We start from the raw sequence: 22,006 nt of genomic DNA, 5'->3' as shown, positions 1-22,006 counted from the left end.
CGACGTGAAACACTTTCTCTTTAAAATACAGCTACTGGCCCAGAAACCAAACAAGTAGTTCATACATCTTTAAAACAGAACTTTTTAAGCAGTCACAAACTTGTGCTTTTGTGGCTAGGATGAAAACTCTTATATGGGCTATTATGGCATGTGAATCATGAAGACTACCCAGACACAATGATTTTCTATTACCTCTCCCATTACATGCATGGAACATTAAAAATCACATGTGCTTGAGTTGCTGCAATACTCAAAATATGAGCAGGCTGAGGAAAGCACAGAGGTGATTTGCATGAAATAAAATTCAAGATTAATTTTGAATTGCCCCAATTTTTGCATTCCCAATTCCTATGCTTCTTGTTATTAAACAGAAGTTATTTTCCCAACATGCCATGCCGATGAACTGCACCCCAAAGCGATCCATCTTTAGACAAAATAAGAACAGAATTACCTATGAAACCTAATGGCTGAAAGTCAAAGCCTAATTCATCAGGTAAATATTCAATGTAATAGCGTTTTCCTAGGCTTAAGCAAAAAAAACAGATTTCAACTCAGGTTTACTAACCGAAAGCATCCTTTCAAAAACAATTCAGCAAACCGCAGTGCTGATACATAGGCCGTAACAAACATGTTCGAGATAGAAATCTACAATATACTACATCACTTAAATTTACTATTTGACCACTTAAATAAATAATGCATCACACAAATAAATAAGTCTAGATGCAGAAGATAGAAATCAAATGCCCATATCTTGCATCTCTTTCCCCTGAAATAAATCCACAATGGATAAGTAGCTACACAGATTTTAAAAATTGCATTTCATTACACACATTTTCATCAAGAAAAGACTCGGTTAAAGAGCATATTTATGTTTTTCCAGTTGCTGGTTACATTAATCAGCTTGATTTCTATTATGAAATAGCAAGCTGTTAGGTCTGAAAATATCTACAATGTCAATATCCAGATAAGAGCAAAGTGAAGAGAAAGATAATTGTAACCACTGCCCAGTTAGCAGCCTGTACTGTTCTGCAATAAATAAGTAAATTTCAACTTCCAAAAAGAACAGTAATATTCACAGTTTTATACTTAGTACCTTTAATTAGCATTCAAATACTATACAATTATCTCTGTATCTGACACTTAATCTTCTAACTCTTTAAAGAGAAAAAACAACAATCTGGAGCAACAATGTGACTTTATCCTTAGTCCAACTCTGTTGTTATTTCAGAGAATAGCCCACAAGAGATGCATTGCCAACAGCATGCAGCAAGATAGAGGCATTTAGAAGAAACAAGCAGAAAAGTCTAGTGGAAATATAAACAGAGAAAAGAGATATCAAAATTAAGATCACTGCAACCCAAACAGTGCCTTTGACAGAACATTGCCTTTTTAAGGTAGTAGTCAACAAGAGTGTCTGTCCAAGGCTGCTGGTTATACCAGAAAGGGCTAAGGGCATCCAGGAACTCCAGTACTAATGAAACCATGGTAAAATGATCATTGTATTTCAGTTCCCTACATGAACACAGTGGCTCATCAGAACAGCCAGCTTCCCTATTAGGTAACACGGGTTTTCTGAAAGATTAAAAAATAATATAGCACTCCAAAATTAAAATGTTAATTGACAGAAAGTAAAGTATTATAATTAAAATTTATGTCTCGAAGCCTAGGCTGAGGCCACACCAGAAGCCTAGGGAGACTTTTTAACAGTGTCCAAGAAACTATCAAGTTTTTCTTAAAAAGAAATATCCCTGGTGGTAATCGATTATTCATGACGGAGAAATGTTTGGATAGCATGGGTCTAATAGCAGTGATAAAGAGTAAAGCGCATGCCTCAAAACTTTTCTCCAAGAATTATCCTTCTCAATGTTGAGTATGAAGATCAGGCACATACGTAAGGCTTTTGCAACAATAAGGAACTATATATCTCATTTCCACAAGTAGTAATCACCCACAAATTCACTCAGGGTTTTTGTGGTTTTTTTTTTTGTATGAAGGTCTGGACTGCAACATAAAGACTTTCAAACTCAATCCATGACCAGTGACTTGCATAGTTCTGGACAGAAATAGGGCAGTAACTAAAGAATCTTTCCTTCCTCATCCAAATATTCAGTGATCTAACAGTGGGCAAACATAATCAGTACTTACTCATCAGTATCACATTACTTGTCCCCAGACAAGTCATGAAGTGGCTTGGTAAGGACCAAGTACAAGCTTATTTACCTTCAGACCAAGCAAGGGACTGGAAGCACAGAGCATCTGTGAACAATCTCTTTGTCAATGAAGTGGAAAAGTATTAATTTTCAATATTCTGTAAATCTCAACAGCTTTCGACCAATTATGAACTCTCGTCTACTTTAAAAGATGTGACACAACTCCTGGTTATTGAATTAGAGTGATTTGACTTATTCTGGTAGAAAACTCCAGATGATTCCCAGTAGTCCCTTGGCTGTGAAATTTCTGAAGTATCATTTCTTTTTCTTCTCCTTCTCAAGATCTACATACAGCTGTTCTGAGACATGGCAAGTGCCACAGGCACAGGATTAACAGTGTACCAATACACCATTCCTGTGATCATGCCACTGCCTTAAAAGCACTTGGAGAAAACCACCTCATGCACAAACAGCTGGTTGATGTTGAACCCAGTGAAGAGACTGGATAGGGGATGGTCAAAAGAAAACAACTGAAAATGTATTTTAGTAGGACTTTTTTTTTTAATTAACATTTCACCAATCTGCTCTGTAGCTTAGCAACACTCTTACATTCTTCGTTGATGCTAACCTGGTATTTGGCAGCATCCGTGAAAAAAAACACTTATCACCTCTTCTGTTAGCTGGAAAACTCTACTCCATTCTAGCAATGACTAAAAGTTATTCAATTATTCATATCTTCATCATCGCTCAGCTGCAGCATATTTCAAGATCAAGTCATAAAATGCTCGTTTTTGAGCTCTCTTTTGTGCACTTCCTTTATTTCAGCTTAAATGACTACCCAAAGTTCCATGAGGGAGAAAACTCCTGATGATTAGAAAGAGAAAAATCTTCACTTGAAGGACAGAACTTTCTTGGAGGCTGGTCCAAGAAAGGTTGACCACAAACCAAATATTTCAAGCAGGTAACAACCACCATCATCAAGTCCAAATTGCATGTCTTGGGTTTGCTAACCTGCACATCAAAATGATTTTAAGAAACTTAATACAAAACTAGATTCTCTTTTCCTAACACTTTTTCCATTGGAAGAGAACACAGAACTTAATGCACTACTGGAGCATTGTCCAACAACACTGGAGGAAAAGAGCATTGCAGCTCAGCAGAGGGGCAAGATCCCTGTCCACTCCCGTATCACATTTGTTTGCCAGCAGCTGCCATGCTCCCATCACCTTCCTTACTACTACCAGTGGAAGTTACTCCTTTCTTTATACCATTCATTTCACACTTTTGTTCCAAAGGAAGCAAACTCTAAAACGCTGACAATCTTCTTCACACATGAATCACTTTTCATTGGCAACTTCCTTTGCTGTGCTTTGTGGATACCTGCTTTAAACAACAAAGATGAGACGGATTTAAAATGTAGTCTAACAGAGAAGACAAAAGATTTTATTTTTTTTTCCTATTCAGTTCTGTCTTATTCTGTATTCCACAGCTTGTTAACAAAAATTGTTCTGAAAAGTTGATTGCACTGTACACAGCGTATTCCTCCTGCCTCTTGTGGCAGAAATATAACAAAGAACTCCACTAAATTAGATAAGTATGACCTCCCATGCTTGAATCAAGGTTAGTTATCCTTGGGATTTTTTTTTTCCAGATACACTCCTACCACAACTCTTAAAATAGTGTCCAATAATTACCTTATAAGTGATGTAAGGCTTACTAACTCTATAATTTATCACTATTTTCAACAGCAGAGAAAAAAGCATTCAATATTTGTGAATTGCTCCTAAAATTAACTTAATTGGAAAAGAAAGTGCACTACTTATTTATAGAAGTGATAAACTGGCTTTAAATCAATATTTTAATCATTGTATGCAGTCTAGATCAACGAATCAGCGCCTTTCTTCACCACCTATTTGGAATTCACACTCTTTTTTTCTACAGAAAAGAAGGATAATGTTCTTTACTTTATGGTTTGCCTTTGGCACCCAAATTATGTTTCCATTCTGCATCATTCCATTCTGCAGTACACAAAGTATGCAAAGACAGATCACTAATTATTTGTTGGAGGAAAGCTCTCCTAGATCACTTTTTTTTGTGGAAATGCACGTAACGTCTTTAAAACACAATTCTACTGAGATGGTCAATGGAAGTCATAGTGGATTAGGTTCATTTGTTTCCTTAAAGGAGGAAGTTTTTAAAAGGTAAAGTAATTTTCATTTAAAAATGCATTTTTTTTGTCTTCCCCTTTTAACATGTATCCATTTACTTATCCTGTACATGAAATTGCCTTAAAAAAATTATATACTGCTATCTTTGTGCACTTCACTCAGTATGAATTGGACATAAATAATGAATTTTAAAAGTCCTAAAAATAAATTAAATGGTTTTCCAATTTCATGCAAAACTATAAAAATTTTTAATTTTGTACATTTTAAGGTCTGCAACTGCTTTAAAAAAAAAGGCAAACCATGAATGCACCAATGGTGCTTAGCAATAAATATAAAACTACTACAGCAAATTATATTTGTTTGAAAAACCAACACTATGGACACCACCTTACTTTGGGAACATTAAGAAAGTAAACAGCTGTGAATTAATACCATGTAAGTCTAGATGTTCAAATCATGAATAAATGGCTGATTCAAGCTGCACAAAAAAATCCAGTGATTCCTATTACTATCAGATATACCATACTTAAAGAATTACTCTCTAAGAGGAATATGCGTAAGATAATAAGATAAATTAGCTCCTACAGCCTGTCCTTTCTATATTGTTATCAGTGGTTACAAATAAGGGACACATACAATAAAAAAAGCTTACAGGATACTGAGCGAAAAATCCTGCATGTTTCCCCCTGCCCCAAAACAGCTTCCCAAGAACCTCGTGACAAAGCTTACTATATTTTTCTGCCACCTAGTATCTACTTTCTTGAACTTGAACAGATGTATTCATAGAGCTTCCTTAAAGTTCACAGATGTTGAGATGAAATTCTGCAGACCTCTGTACTGAAGTCATCCAGGGAAACAAACGAACTAGGCTTGGTACTTCCATCTGAATCCTTCCTGACCTACAGGAGCACAACGAAGAAAACAAGTCTTTATCTGAACAGGATTTAGAGTAAGAAAACAAAGTCCTTTCAATTCTGATTTTAGTCAGCATGGTCACTTCCCTGATTCGTGCTGAAATAGTTATCTGGGCCAAAACCCAACACTTTCACAGACAAAGATTTCACTTGAAATTCCGAGCTAGGATCAAACGCATGGAAAAAAAATATTAAAAATCTTTAATTTTTATCTTCCAAGGACTGGAGTTACAGGTTGTATTAACTCAGAATGTTTAGAATTCAATGCTATTTGGACAAATTAGGTTAGGAAGATAACAGAAAAGATAATGGAATTTACTGTATACCTGTTAAGTTATAGCATTTGACATTTACTGGTAAGTCTTTCACTACAGTGTGTAAGATGCACCCTTTTGCCACCAACAAAGACATGAAAGAGAATCTCAACAGCTCTAATCTGACTAATTTATGCATTCTAAGTTTTAAACAAATCAAATTTTCAATTTTTTTAGTCCTCTCGCAGAGATGAGCTTAAATAGAATCCTGAGTGCTTGCACAACCAGGAGCTCCCTCCTCCTCATCCTTTGGGCAAGACACAAAGTAAACTTTGAGCTCGAATTTCTAAACCTAACTCTCTTCTGAGATGGCCAATTTAGAAGCTTTCAAGGAATGCATACAGAAAGGCATTGCATTTTTACCACTCTTTTTGTTTTGAAAGACAAATATTTTCAGGGTAGGCCTGGTTCTTTTGTCTCAGAGGGAAGGGCAGTCAAACTGCAGCTAATTGAGGTAATGCATAACAGCACTGTTCTCAGTGAGCTGGCATAAAGAAACAGCTGCCTTCCTCTGGTGCATCCTACTTCTTTCTTCCTTCATCATTCATCTTACTTTCAGTCTTTCTCTACCAACAACATTAATCTTCCAACATTTTGCTCCCTTTCCTTCTTGAAAGTCACACTGTTGCTCTTCCTAAATCTTCTTTCCAGTCCTGCAACTCTTTTGCGCTGCCTTGCTCTATTTATTCAGGTGCTGCACACTAAGGATCAACAGGGCCTCTGTACATGTAATTTCATGACTTCATGACTTTCTGAATAAGAACAGTAGAAAAGTTTAACAAGTGACAAAATCAGCACCCAAGTTGTTCTCCTCTGTAACTTCAGCACTAGCTCTAACACAATCCTCAAAACTAGAGGATGAATACCAGTTTTCGTACCTTAGAAATAGCTGCTATATAGAAAGATGAAACCAAGTAAGTCTTTCAAGGGTAGGCTTACAATCACACAGATATATCACCCCTCATCCTGTTCCTCAGTGGTTCAATTGGCCATACCTGAATGTACATTACGTCAATAGAATTCTACATATCATTGATTTTATTTATTTCATACATGCAGTGAAAATGGAGCTTAAAACTGGGGAAAGGAGTGACTGAGAAAAGTAATTCTTTCCAACCTGAGGAAACTTTAGACAAATTTGCCTTTGATAATCGACTGAACAAGATGCACTGCAAGCATCAAGGGATGGTGCAGGGATATCTAGCAGGTGCTGCAGTTTATCACAAAACCGTCTAAAATAATTGGAAGTGACAACCAGCACTACCACAAATGATTTATTAGTCTTTCACTCAGCTTTTCAGCTTCCTCAGGGCCAGAATAAATAATTTACCAACTCTGTATCTTCCAATCATTAATTTTTCCCTGTGCATCCAAACTACATTTAACTCTGCTGGGTTCAGTGGAATTAAAAACACAATATGACGACTTCTTCCCCCCCCCAAGTAAAGTATTATCTGACTTTATCTAAAAGTAAAATTGTCAATCAAAATTTATACCAGTGATATAAGGATTAGAGCCAGTAACTAATGTTAAGTTACAAAACAGCTGCAGAATAAAATGAAAGTTAAACTGAAGAGATATCAAAAATGAAATGCTCCCAGGAGGTCAGCCGTGTTCTCAAGATACAAAGTACTGATAGTGTCTGAAGATATTGATTAGCATTGTTTTTCTGATCCATAAACTAACATTAGTTGCAGACAAACATCTTTCTGGTCCCTCATGGTAAATGCAAATGAAAACACTGGACAGGAAATATTCAGAAGATAAATTAAGAAAGGAGGTGCAAGCAAAATGGAAAGATTAAGCATGAACAGAATGATTCTGTTAAGCAGCTCTACTTTTTGAGGAAATAATTAAAGATACAAGACTTACTAATGCCTTTGAGTTCATATCACGAAAAGGAATTAAAAAAGAGTATTGTACAAGGTAGAATTAGAAACCAGCAGTATAAAATGGCATAAAACCAAAGTACACTTTCAAATTTAAAACAGAATATATAAGGTACCATATTCCTATTAATTATGTAGAGAAAACACAGAGAAAACAAAATCACACCCTAAATCCATTTTTGATGTAAGCTAGTCTTGTCTCATTAAATCAGCATCTATGATTAAAACCAAGATCACTTTTGGTACATAATGTATTGCATTGTTAGAGCAGCATCTGTTTGTTGCACAGCAACACATTTTTCAGCTTTAAGAAACTGTACTCATATAGAAGAAACAATCCAGACTTTGAAGATATAAAAATATTTTACTTCCAAAAGCATTTTGTACTAAAGGGGTTAATAACATTAATGTGCTAATATTTTGCATTGCAAGAAGAGGCTTCAAGCTGCTGGAAACATACAGAAGAAGAATTTCATGGTACTAACAGCTTTCTTTTAGTCCTATGGGACTGAGACAACTCAAACTTTAAGTGCTTAGGAGAAAAGCTCTGTAAAGCTATGAAGGCTAATCAATAGGGCTTTCACCAAATGATAATACAGTCTGAAATGAAATAAATTTGCCATAACAAAAATGCCTTACCCTTTTTCTCATCATTAATCTAAATGGAGAGAAAAGTACAGTATGAAATACAAGTCCAAAATAGCTGACATACAATTTTTTTCACTCTACTTTTAACAATAATAAAAAAAAAATAAATCACAACTACAGGAAATTTATGATGATATATTCGAAAGCAATTAATTATTCTATGTATTTCTCCAACATCAATTATTTTAATAAGACTGTAAAATCTGTATTCCAATAGTACTGTACAGCAGGGCATTTCTTTTCCTCACTTAAAACATAGACCTGCTGCAACCAGCCAAACACAAGCTGAACTCAATCTCCCAAAATTTTCAAGAGAATAACAGTGTTAAAAGGATTAGGTGTTTTTATCACTACGACAATACTGAAAATGAAACAAAACTTAGAGAAACTAAATCACAGGCAAGCATTGGTATCAATACTTCCCCCGGCAGCTGGGCAAAAAGAGTTGTGAAAGGACTTACTCTTAGTAGATGGAGGAAACCTACTTTGGGAAGCCTATCAAAGATAAAAATACACTTGATTTCAGCATCAAATGACATTTGCCCTTGGAGTCAGTTATTTAGATTCATAAGAAAGTACTTATTGTGATAAAATACGAACTATGTTGCCTGTTGACTATTGGACCTATAAGTAGAGATAAGCAGAAAGTTGCTTTGTCATTTAACTTTTGATGCCACATTATTATTGTATCTTTCTTGAACAGGTTTATGGACTTTCTAACTTGGAGAAAAACAGATTTTTGGGACACCAATTCCCTTAATAACAGTCTTGAATGCAAGTATACAATGAAGTTTTATTCCTGTACAGATTCCCTCATAGGTTAAAAAAAAAAAAAAAAAAAAACAGAAAAACACACCACAAAAATTCACGTGTCCAGATTTCACTTCTTGAGTTTGTTTACACTCATACATAAAAGCATTCCAAAGTGATAACTGGTCACACAAAATAATGGACTAACATAGAGACTGAAACAATTCTGTTAAGAGAACAGAATTCAATACTTGATCTTTTTCTGATTAAAATGCAATTATAGCTATTGATATAACCAGAAACTTCATACTCTTTATTCAAAGGTGAAATAAAAACAGTGACTGAGATTAAAAAAATGAAGGTAGGGAGTATCAAGTCCAAGAAGGACAAGTAAATCAGCCCTAATTTACCCAATTAGAAAGTTTCACTGATGTCTTCACTGTCTCCATAAGACTATAAAGAAAACATATGAGATTTTTTCATACACAGTTCTCAATGTGTAAGAAACTAACTGTGTTTCTTCATGGTCCTATCAGTTCTGGGTCTATCAATAGTCAATAACATCTGCTTTTAAGAAATGTCCCTAAGGGAGTAGTGGGTAATTGTAATTGTATTTATATGAAAAGATGAATCATGCTGGCAAATGTCAATTTTGACAAAACGTCCTCACCTAAGGCATAGGTTCACAGATTTTCTCACTCTCTGCTACTCTTGGTGTGATATTTCACCTCCATCAATCTAGTTTCCTTCTTCACATTTGTACATTCTGACAAAACCTTGAGATGAAGAAGAGGAAAGGAACACTCAGTTTTATCTGCATTTACCATTCAGTACATCTGTCATCTCTACTTTACTGAAAGGAACTTGGGTGGAGGAGGGCCAAGTGTGCGCGTGGCAGTTAAATAAGAAGTGAACTTGTTATATGACGATTCTTACTGCAACACTCCCTGGGGTATACAAATCAGCAACACATCCATCATTACCATTTTGGCTTAAAGCTTACGTTCAACCTCCAAGACCCTCTAGAGCTACATTTTAACCTGAGCTACCAAAGGCCTTTTTCTGTTCAACACCAATGAAAAATGGCAATCAGAGATAATTACAAAAGGATATCAGAGGAGGGCCACAAAGCTGCTGAAGGGTGTAAAGGGGAAGCCATATGAGAAGTGCCTAAAGTCATTTGGTCTGTTCATCCTGGAGAAGGACAGATTGAGGGGAGACCTCACGGTAGTTTACTGTTCCCTCACAAGGGAAGGAGGAGGAGCAGGTCCTGATCTCTTCCCTCTGGTAACCAATGATGAGAACCCAAGGGAATGGCAGGAAGACGTGACAGGAGAGGTTTAGGTTGGATATTAGGAAAAGGTTCTTCACTCTGAGGGTAGCGGAGCACTGGAATAGGCTCCCCAGGGAAGCAGTCATGGTGCCAAGCTTAACAATATTCAAGAAGCATTTGAGCAATACACTCAGACACATGATACAAATTTTGGAGTTGTCCTATGCAGGGATAGGAATGGGACTCAATGATTCTTGTGGGTCCCTTCCAACTCAGGTCATTCTGTGATACCAGGTATGCAAGGTAAGCCAAATTTATGCATCCTGCTAGGTACATTTCTCAATAGGAACCTTAAGAAAGGAATTTTCAATAGAATACAACAAATGAGAGAGATCTTTATCTAGGAAAATGCTAGAAACAGAAAGCTAGAAGATTGCAACTTCTAAAGCTCAAATATGATCAAATAAGACTATACGTTCTCTAGCATGCTGTAATTATCCTACTCTAAAATTTTCCCACCTCCCTCAAATGAAGAACTCACTAAGCTTCAATTGTAGTTCTGAACAACAATATCTTTAAAAAATATAACTGAAGGTCAAAGACTGAAAAAGATTAAATATCAGAACATAATCAGTGACAAAAATGAAAACTTGCATCAGCGAACTTCTTCCATGCTAGCCCTTCCTCCTCTGGTTTTCCCTCCCTTATATTTAATCATCCGTTAGTAGAAATTCTTGTGGAACTGGTTGTCAAAAAGAAATAGTGAGGATGATCATGTTTTCACAGAAGCAGCGTTAATATTGCATGAGAAATTAAAAATATTTAGTTGCAATTTTCTAAGCTTTTTAGCGAAATATTCATTAATCTATTGCTCCATATACATCATCTGTGTAAAAAAAAAAAATTATATCTTTACCCCAGATTCCTTCTACTTAACCAGGTCAATGACCGGTTCCCAACCCCAGACAAAAAAGTTATTTTTTTTCTAACGTATCCTACCCCTTTTCCCTTTTGAAAAGGAACTATTTTTTCTTCTCTTTAACAACTGATAGATTAAGGGGAATAATACATTGGGTGACAATCACTATGACTCCTCTCATATTTGCACATCCTCATGGTGGACATTAATTATGCCAGTAACTGCCTGAGGAATAACACAGCATGGAACAAGTAGTCTAGAGGTTTTCTGGAGTGCATTGGCAACAACTTCATGACAAAAATTATCAAGGAGCTGTTGAGGGGAGAGCTTTCTGCTGGCCTTCATACTTATAAACAAGGAAGAATTGATCAGGGATATAAGAGCTGGAGATAACCTTAGCTACAGTGACCACAAGATGATGGAATTTAGCTGAAGCTGGGAGTCTCTGATCATTTTGGGGATCTGCTTGGAAGAATTCCATGGCACGTTATTGTGGAGAGAAGAGTCCAGGAAAGCCGGCTGACTGCCAAGGATGTCCTCCTCTGAGCTTAAGAATGGTTCATCCCAAAAAGCAGGAAAAACAGCAAGCATGGCAGAAAGCCTGATTGGATGAACAAAGAGCAGCTGGCAAAACTCAAAACAAAAGTGTACAGGAGATGGAAGCAGGGACAGATAACCCAAAAGAAATATAGAAACATCATCTGAATATGTTGGGATGGAGTAAAGAAAGCCAAAGTCTAGCTGGTGTTGAAGATGGCAAGGTATTTGAAGGCCATCAGGTACATTGGCAGCCAAAGCAAGGCTACAGAATATGTGGGAACTTGGTCACAAAGGACCAACAGAAAGCCAAGATCCTCAATACCTTCTTCACCTCAGCCTTTAGTGGAGAGACCAGCCTTCAGCAATCCCAGATGCGTGAAACCAATGTGAAGTACAGGGATAGTAGACGGATCCAGGTGGAGCAGGATGAAGTTTGGGACTATTTAAACAAACTGGACGTACACAAGTCCATGGACCCTGAGGAGATGAATTCACAAGTGCTGAGAGAGCTGGCTAATCTCACTGCAAGGCCATTCACAATACTCTTTGAAAGGTCACAGAGATCAGAGCAGGGTCCTGAAGTCTTGAGCAAACAAAGTGTCACTCCTGTCCTGAAGGACAGCAAGAAGGACCCACAGAACTACAGCTGGTCAACCTGGCATCAGTTGTCAATGACGATGATACAGATTATTATCCCCCTTTAGACAACACTGGTGCTTTGTTCCCAGGGTTCTGGGTTCCTCACTACAGCACAGAAGAGAGAGAGAGAGAGAGAGAGAGAGAGAGAGAGAGTGTGTGTGTAAAAAAGATGGAGCCTAACTTGTCTCAGCAGTATCCAGTGAAACAGACAAAAGTTAATACATACAAATACAAGGAATCACATTTAAAAATGTGCAGAGGGGTTGGACTCAATGATCTCCAAAAGTGCTTCCTGAACTCAGCTTTTCTGAAATTTTATTTATGGGAAATCATAAATGTTTTTGCTCAGGTTATTTGCATTCAATAGATATTTATAAATCACTACTATTAACTATACAGAAATCAGTAATAGGACCGTAAACAACTTGTTAGTGTAGGTCTTCCCGGATCACTGTATTAACCTCGCTTCTTCAAATATTCTGTCACATGAATTATTTTTCTTTCTTTTTTAAAAAAAAACTTTGAAAGCATCATGTGAACAAAACATTGTACTTGATAACATGATCTTCATGAAATAACCACCACACAAAATACTTATTTTAAACCAACATATATGTACAAATACATTGACAAGTATCTTGAATTTAAGTAGAGCATGGGTTTTAAACATAAAGGATTTGTACGTTCATTCATGTTTGTACCATAAGAGTACAAGATCTGGAAAGAAATCCTTCACAGAGAAAAACTTTGGTACATGTTGAGAACCAAAGGCTTCCAAGAACGATGAACTAATGGAGGAGTATATGAAAAAAAAATGAGTTGAAATTCTAATTTCTATACACAGGATATCAACTAAGCCTTATAAATTATTATAAATTTTTACCTTAGACAACTTTGGAACACTGAAGAAACAATGCATCACAGGGAATTTACTTAAGAAAAAATCTGTCATATTGAGCCAAACAGCTCATTTCTTTCAGACAATACAAAGTTGGGTTTTTTTCTGCTGTAGTTTTTCTTGTGTCTAAGAGTTTTTAAAATTATGTTGTACTTTCTGAAGTTCTACAAAAGTCAAAATTAGTAAATCAGAGTTAGAAGTAACCAACCATGTTATAATATGCACTCTGACTGTTGCAAAACACAGTGAAATAAACTTCAGAGACAGTAAACAATTACTACCTTGTGCATTTTTCACACCTGGTAGCAATATCTTCTAACACCATACTCAGGCACTGGCTCAGAGTATTGCTTCATGACTGCCTCCTATCTGTCAACTGTCTTTTTCTAATTCTTTTCTTCAACTAGTACTAGTACTAATGTAGTTAGATCAGAAAATTATAATAAAGATTAGAACTAACACAACAAAAGAATGCTTGGATGCACAACAGCAGCCTGCATAAAAGTGGTAAGAACACACGACTAGGGAAAAGGGCTTAGCAAGACTACCTTCTTCAGTTTCTGAAGCAATTCTCCTAATCAATCATCACTGCTATGCTTCAGTTTATATTGTAGAGCAGAACATATTAAAACAATAATTTGACTAGTTTTCCTAGAACAAAGATTACTACAAAAGTACTTCATGTTGATTCAGAAAGGGTAAAATGTTCATATTATGCATGTCATTTGTGTTTTCAGCTAAGGCAAATTCTAGTCACTCAGTAGTAGCCGGAGTGGTTTTTTTTAAAATCACTTGCCCAAAGGAAATTATTTTAAGACTGCAAACTGAAAGCAAGATTCACAATCTTTCCTAAAACATAGTCCCTATAAAACATACAAAGATCCAAGAATTTCTGTCTTACTTTAATATTAGAACGTGCTACAGAAAAAAACCCAAACAAACCAGACTTGTGTTTTTATGGGAAAAAAAAACCCCTGCCTTTCTAAAAGATTTTCCATAATTTCCATGGGCAATGATTGTGAAAGATGAGCTGTAACTCCCTCAAAATGGCAAACTAACACTTTACTGTTTTGCCTTTAGCTATTTAGCAATATTGCCTTCCTGAAGTCAGCTTAATCCTATTGATTAAGGCTTACATCATTAAAAGCCTTTTATTCTCATTTAGAGCATGATGCCATGTAATTTTTTCATACTGTTAGTTCTCATAGCAAAATATCTCCTCCTTTGTTTGTGCACATTTCCGAACTGTGCCCTGACCCAAGCCACCACCACCAGCTTTGCCTTGATTCTCACAAGTTAAATTCATGTAATTAACACAGTTCAAGATCAGGATTCTTCATCCATAAGAACCACAGGCAAGACTGAGCTTTCCGTTGGAAAGTAAATCTAATTTGCCCTTTTTCTATAGTGCTGATATATGCCTTAAAGCAAGACAACCAGAACAATCCTATGCTCAACATTACCCAGGAATTCTAAAAATCACCTCTTTAAATTTACAGAAAGAGTGAGTCAGAAAAGAAAAAGGGAAGAGATCTTTCAAAACCAGCTGTAGCATGTAAAAGAAATTTGCATGAGTGACTGCAGGGAAAACACCGGCAAAGGGCTTCGAAGAAATCTGGCTTGGGTCACTGAAAAGAAAACAGAGCCAGATGTTAGGCTGTCTAGTCCAGGTCACTGCAGGGAGAAAAAACAGCAGGTTCTGAGAGTCTTGCCTGGGACACAGAGACGATGCTTGAATCTACGAAGCAACTTTTTTTAATACAAGTTTGATGATTTCAGTATGGAAGAAAAGCTGAAAACCAGATAAGATTTTCTGGGAGTGGAGCTATGACAAATTAAGCCATTTATTTAGTAATAACAGTCAGGTTTATTCTCTTTCAGGTGTAGTTGTACAACAAAGAAAGAGAGTACAAATGTTGACTAGCTACACAGATCTACATTCGAAATAGATGAATTTCTGAAGTGCTCTACCAAGTTATCAATATTTTAACAGCTCCTAAAAGCTGTTTTATAGTACTGCAGGTACTTTCAGGACCATAGCGTCTCCATTCACTCCATATTCACTGTAGTTATTTGAACACATTTTATTTTCATGTTCACGTGGGGATGAGAAGAGAGAGCGTCCTCTGATCACCTATCCACAATCGCTCTTAGCTGGGACTTAAAGAACTCCTTTTTATAACAGACTAATCAATTTGTTGTTCATCCACCCAAGGCTTTTATTAAAACCTCTACCATCGTAATGTTACAGAAAACTGAACTCACATTATGGATCCTGGTAAGCAGAGGAGTTTTTCGAGTGAATTTATCCATGATTGCCCAGCTCCCCATTTCATGACTCATGCATTCCTTCCAATTATATTATTCATCACTCCTTTTCATGAAAGCAAGAAATTATAAATGATTACCATCTTGATTTGTCTGAGCACAGAAAAAAATATCTTTAGAATCAATGGACAACTCTATTCAATAGATCAGCTACTTATTCAAAATACGTTTCACTGAAAATGAAGAATATGCCTTCAGATGTGCTGTAGTTTTACTAATTGTTCTAAGAATGTATTGCATGCACGTGCATATAACAAAGTCTTCCTCTAAGAAAATGTCTTAAGAGTAATAATGTAGATATTAGGTGGTTAAAGAGAAACAAAAGGGCTTCTTTCTTCAGGTTGTTACTGAAATATACTTCTCACTCCCAAGTTACTTTTACATTCACTCTTAGCTAGTGCAGGCATTTATTAGGAATAAGTACATATAGCAAGGCAAAATGAACTTTCTATGAATTGTCAATGAAAATGTTACAAAAATTAAGTTTTGGACCAATTAAAGAAGTGATAGCTCTGACACAACATTGCATGGAGTTGCGTACTACAGAAACAAAACCAGTTACATAAAGGAACAGGAAAAAGTAACTTTATCTAGTCAAAGATAACTGCAACAATTTCACTGGTTGGCTGCACATTAGGAGAAATTTCAAATAAAAGCTTATACATCAAGTTTCTAGGTTACTCATACAAACCAACTATACATTATCAATAGATTTTACAATTCCAAAGGAATTACTTCTTGTTTACCTGAATCCACAAATCACATGAAATTAATGTTAAAGCTTATTGCACAAAAATTAAGTTCTGCAGTAATAATTCTAAAAGCACCCAACTTTTTTTATCAAATGTTAAAGTTGACATAAATAAGATAAAATGGGACAATCCAGATGCCTAGGGTCTCTGAAAACACTTGTCAACTGAAACATAGTAGTTACACACATGCAAGAAACAATATAAACAACCAAAAAAGGATGAATAACAGAACTCCTTGCGTTTGATTTTTTTTCTGCTTTCACAACCACTATAAGGGTTGTTTTCAATGTTTGTTTATCCTAACAGCAGAGTAAGGAACATTAAATCCAGCTATAACCATTTGTCAAAAGCAAGAGCCTGGGATAAAGAAAATAGTTTAAAAGTAGTGTTTATGAAATATAATGCTGGAAGAGAGTATATCCATCAACTTCAGAGTCACTATCAGCTTGTTGTAAGTTATGCTCAAATGTTTACAAGATCAAAATTTCAGCTAAAATGAAAAACATGTTTCAGTAGTGACAAGTCACCACACTAGGCACAGCCTTCTTCAATGAACTTCTTGCATCTTCACTGTATTGCTCACAAGAGGTTCAAGGGTCTTTCTCATAGGCATCTTAACATACATAGTAAGATCACATGTGGCAGGACAGAATACACAGGTGGTACTCATGAGTGTGCTAACTTGATGCAAGTAAGTAGAAGTTAGATTAGCAAAACTGATTTTTAGCTTCTCTCAGCACTGGAGACAGAAGGAAGAAGTAGGAGATATGCGAACAAGACCAAGCTATTCTGACTACTGCTTTGCTATTAAATTGCACCTGAGGTGGATGTGTGTTGCTAGTATAGATAAACTGGCAAAGTGCTCCTAATGTAGACTTGTCTGAACCCATCAAAACATATTTCAATGAGAAGGAGAATAATCACAAACTTTCAGGATCTAAGGTAGATAAAGTCAATTAGCTACATTTCTGAAGTTGCTGGTCATCTTCTGTTACGTTCTACTGAATTCTTGCAGTTAACATGTACTTAAAAAAAAAACAAAAAAGACTGCTTAGAAGTTACATTCACTACCATTATTGAAATATAACCAGTTGCTGTTATTCTCACGAGGAGTATTTTCACCACTTGCACAACAGCAGGCATTTCCTGTCCAGGAAAGATCATGATGATTCCTGGACAATTTATGTCAGATGACTTTATGAAAATCATATAGAAGAAATGAGAAGGGGAGATACTGTAAAACTTAAAAATATTAGATTGCAGATTACATTATGAACATCTGAGAGCCCATGTTCTGCATAAAAATATAAAACAACGAAAATATTGCAAACAGAACAGAAAAGTTACATGTGTGAAGCTAGTAATAAAGATGCTTGCTGTTAAAACGCTTTTACAGAACATGTTTCTGTGGTTCAACCTTCAAGTTAAAATTCACAACTTACTAAATGAATATTTAACTGCATAGCTGTAACATTTCCTAATGTTCTTTCAGATTAAAAAGTCACATCTACCACACAGTGAATGAAATGGACAGAAATGTATTAATACGTTGTTCTAAGGAGCAGGATGGTTATTTAAAAAATATAATAGGATGATTCAACTTTGCTATTGCTTTCAGATGTCCAATGCAAAAGAATCTGTGCTTCTCTAACATCCACTGTTAGTACCAACATCAGGCCCGTAAGTTCCTATCATCATACTATTGCTTCCATGGTTACAGTATTTCTTCTCAAATACACACCTCTCTACAGCTCCTCTCTCTCTATAGGATCCTTAGTTTAAGTCAAGAACAACTGCTTACTCCTTCTTGACCATGCTATAGAACACAATCCCAGATCTAGCATGGTAACACAGAATCATAGGATTGTTTAGGTTGGAGAAGATCTTTAAGATCAAGTCCAAATCTCAACCTAGCACTGTCAAGCCACAACTAAAACATGTCACTAAGCACCACGTCTACACATCTTTTAAATACTTCCAGGGATGGTGACTCTACTTCCCTGGGCAGCCTGTTCCAACATTTGAAAGCATTGGAACATCTTGCTAGCAGTACCTTTTCCTCTTGTAGACATCCTCTATCTAGGTTGTGCTGCAAAGATTTTTCTGTGAAACATACAGAATTTCTACTAGCCTGAGTTTTTTTTATTTTGGTTTTGTTTAGCTAATGTCTTAATACAATCCATATTTTACGTAAACGTATATTTCAAATAATGTTTGCGCCATTTCTTTTTAAACATCATGCTTTCATCACTGTCAGCTCTAATCGATCCTACATCCTTTAACACAGACTTCCAAAATACATTGGAAAGCAGCTTCCCCACAAAGTGAAAAGAACTTGGATATTCATTTTACAAAGCCAACGCAAATGTTTGGTTGCAAATACTGGAGTATTTCTCTAGTATTTCCTTCAAAGGAATTTTTTTTATTACTTGTAAAGTTTGATTTGAGAGAGTGCTGATCCCCTTTCTGTGAAGCAAGCTAGCATCATTAGGACGACAAATCAAGTCTTATTGTGGCAAGAAGAAACATCATTTAGTGTCAACAACACACTGCTATTGATTTGAACTCCTCCTTGCCTCACGGGTGAAATAACAGGCTCCTACACACAGACTCTCTAAGCATACGAATAGAGGAAAGAGGCAAGAAAAATACTAAAAATGGCTGTATTAAAGATACAGCAGGAAATATATGACTCATGAGATGTAAATTCTTTTATCTCTATGGAATAAATTGAATAAGAGCTTAATATGGTTTCCGCAATTTCTATGGAGTTAGATTAGAACAGAAATACACCTACCAATAATATACCAGATTTAGGCTTCCCAATCGGCACCTCCTAACTGCTCCGCAACCTCTATGAAACAAAGCAGCTTCATTTTCATTATCTAATATGTGACTATTCATTTTTTAAAAAATGACGCCTTATTTTAGCATCCTGGTTGACTGCTTTGGTGTAACATAGGGAACTGATTGAGAATAAAGTGTAAATAACTCTTTCATATTACTGGCAGGTTCTCTTTAAAACAGAGCTAAGAAACAGCCTGTCAAGATAGATAGGTTCACTGTTTTTCTATTTCTGAACAACAGACAGCAATTTTCTGGAAAAAAAAAATCCATATCTTTCTTCTTAAAGGATACAAAAAAAGAATATAACCATAGTTAGTTATGCAACATCAATATAAATACTAGTTTGCACATTAATAATTATTTCTCTAGAACTTAACATTAAGCCTTTAAGCAAATTTGCAAACCATAAAAATGTAGGGAGATTAAATACTACCTATGTTGTCTAATTGTACTCAAAATTTAAGCTAGTTTTGAATGCTTGTAGCAGCAAAGTTAGCATGCTAGAATTCCACAGTATACCTCTTAAAACATGAGCAAAGTAATGTATAAGGTATAAAAAAAAAAAATTTCAAGATAACTTATTTTTTTAAAATACTGAAGTGTAGGGAACAAAGCTATTTTCATACCACATCCAGAAAATGGATGAGGTGTGAAAGAAATCTCTTGTTTAATGTGACCTTTGGCTGTACTTTCACTTGTCATCATTATGAAGTAGCTACTTTCAGTGCCAACACATAAGCTGCGTTATATTACCCTATAACAGTAGTAGCACATCTTTCAGGAAGTGTTTCATACTCTGAGAAACTGGTGGCAGAATACATTGACAGCACTTACCTTTGCAACTGCTTATAATAGGTCTTATGCAACAATAAGACCTCATTTAAAGAAGGAAATAAGAATGTCTGCACTAAATTTCATAGAGCATGTCCCATAAACTAGCATACGTTGAGGAACTCCCTTGGAGTTCTCGGCTTCGGTGAAAACATTCAAATAAGGAGAAATATACATTTCAGATTGGAAGTCTGCCCCAAATAATAATATTCAGAGCTTTGTTACTGTGCACAGATCAAAAATATTGCATCAGTAAGATCTGCAACATACTTGACTTTTCTTAACATACGTAATTAAGAAAATACTTCTGGAAAGCAAATGAACTTGAAATTTGAGTAAGTTTAATATAACAAATATGACAAATTTGCATTTTATACAATGGTAGCAAGCTGCAGAAGAAAAATCAGCAGCTATCGTTATCTAAAGCCGTTCATCTAACACTGCAGAGAGAAAAACCATTGATACATACTGTACACACATTTTTATCCATGTATATAAATCAAAGGGAACAGCTTCCTTTAAGGCAAGCATATGAAGATACTAAAGCAAGATACAAATTAAATATTCATACATTCAATATTTCAAAATAAGGAATTTGGATATACACATGCATAATTTAAGTTCTATAGTGAAACCTGTCTACAGAGGCCATTTCTACTGTATTTCAACAGCACTGAAACTTGAAATGTACAATGCAGCCTTTCCGTGCTGTGTTAAAACTTTAAAGTATATAGTAATTCATTTCAAGCACTAAACATAGAATAAAGGCCAAGTTATGCACACGGCACTTTTGTAGAGGAGCTGCTGCTCTGCCCTACTCATTACAGCTCTGAAACAAGGCTGTCAGTCACAACGCTCTCCTGCAAGGTGGCTTCAGATCACCCAATGAGTCACTCACCGGGAACTGCAGTCAAATAAAGAAGTTCAGGTAAGAGGCTCATCATTCCTGAAAAACCTAACACTCAGAACTGCCTCCGAGTCAAACTCTGATCCCAGGCACCTGTTTTAAACTCCATAGAGCTGATGCTCATCCATGAAGCCTAAAATTGGCCCCTTACACTGTTTTTATAGATCCATTCAAGTTTCTTTGGAGAAAAAGATAAGATTTCAGACCTTTTTTATTGGTAAAAGAAAGCAACACAAAAAACAGGTTTCACAAAAAGTATGTTGTGCAATAGGAGTGACTCTTTGTGAACACAGAACCTAAAAGTAGTTTGAATACAATAACACAGAAACGCTAAATTCTCGGAGCTTATAAATTCCAATGCATGCAAAAAACACTGGGGGAGGGAGTAACCCTACTATTCGCCCTCCCCCCTCAACAAGTACCTTCTTCTATAGAATTCTAAAGATACCATTCCTCCCCATATATTTAAAACCTTGCCACTAAAATCTCCATATGAGTTATTAATGTGAATATATTATCTTCTTATTAAAACCTAAATATATTAGTTCAAATATCAAAAGTCTCCTTTAAAAACCCATCCATTTTATTTGGACAAAATTATCTCAAGTTAACTTTAAGAACACTGAAAGAGTACTTAATAAGGGAAAATCAGAATTATTCTGTTTCTACACATTTTAAAGTAAATATTTATCTTTGTTCCTTAAAAGGTCACTCATTTGATCTTGACACATTTGTAAAATAATAGAAGCAAAAGCTAAGTAAGTAGAAAAGTGATAATAAGCAATATAGAGCTAAACAAAATTAGTATCTACATGGTAAATTACTTCATTGAAAACTATCTATGGATTCTGCAAAGAATATACTTTTGCCTTAGAGGTAGTACTTTAATTTTCAAGAACCAAGAAAAAAAAAATCAAAACTAGTCAGTAACAATGCAGCGTCGAAAAGCAATAAACTCAAAATTAAGTTATAAATAATTTAAACCATGTCATGAAGATGTATTAATAATTCATCAGATAAATAATTTACTAAATAATCAAATAAATAAATAATGAAATACATAAATAAATCAGCAAATAAATAATTCTGCAAAATAACCTAAACAATAAGTCACTAAAACAAATGACAACCCTACAAAACTACAATGATTTTCTAAATTCTGAGAGTTTTAAATAAACAAATGTATATAAACTAGATCAATCTTTGGTTGGTAGAGAAATATTTTTCACTGCTATT

At 35.5% G+C, this 22,006-nt stretch overlaps 1 protein-coding gene across 7 annotated transcripts in view; it reads right to left on the bottom strand.

Annotated features, from left to right (window-relative positions):
- TBC1D5 (TBC1 domain family member 5) overlaps nucleotides 1-22,006 on the bottom strand; it is a 319,581-nt gene that overhangs the window by 271,392 nt on the left and 26,183 nt on the right. The gene's annotated exons all lie outside the window — the stretch shown is intronic.

The sequence above is a fragment of the Cuculus canorus genome, chromosome 2, assembly GCF_017976375.1.
Source record: "Cuculus canorus isolate bCucCan1 chromosome 2, bCucCan1.pri, whole genome shotgun sequence".
Lineage (NCBI taxonomy): Eukaryota > Metazoa > Chordata > Aves > Cuculiformes > Cuculidae > Cuculus > Cuculus canorus.
This window is presented reverse-complemented; position numbering and strand designations above follow the sequence as displayed.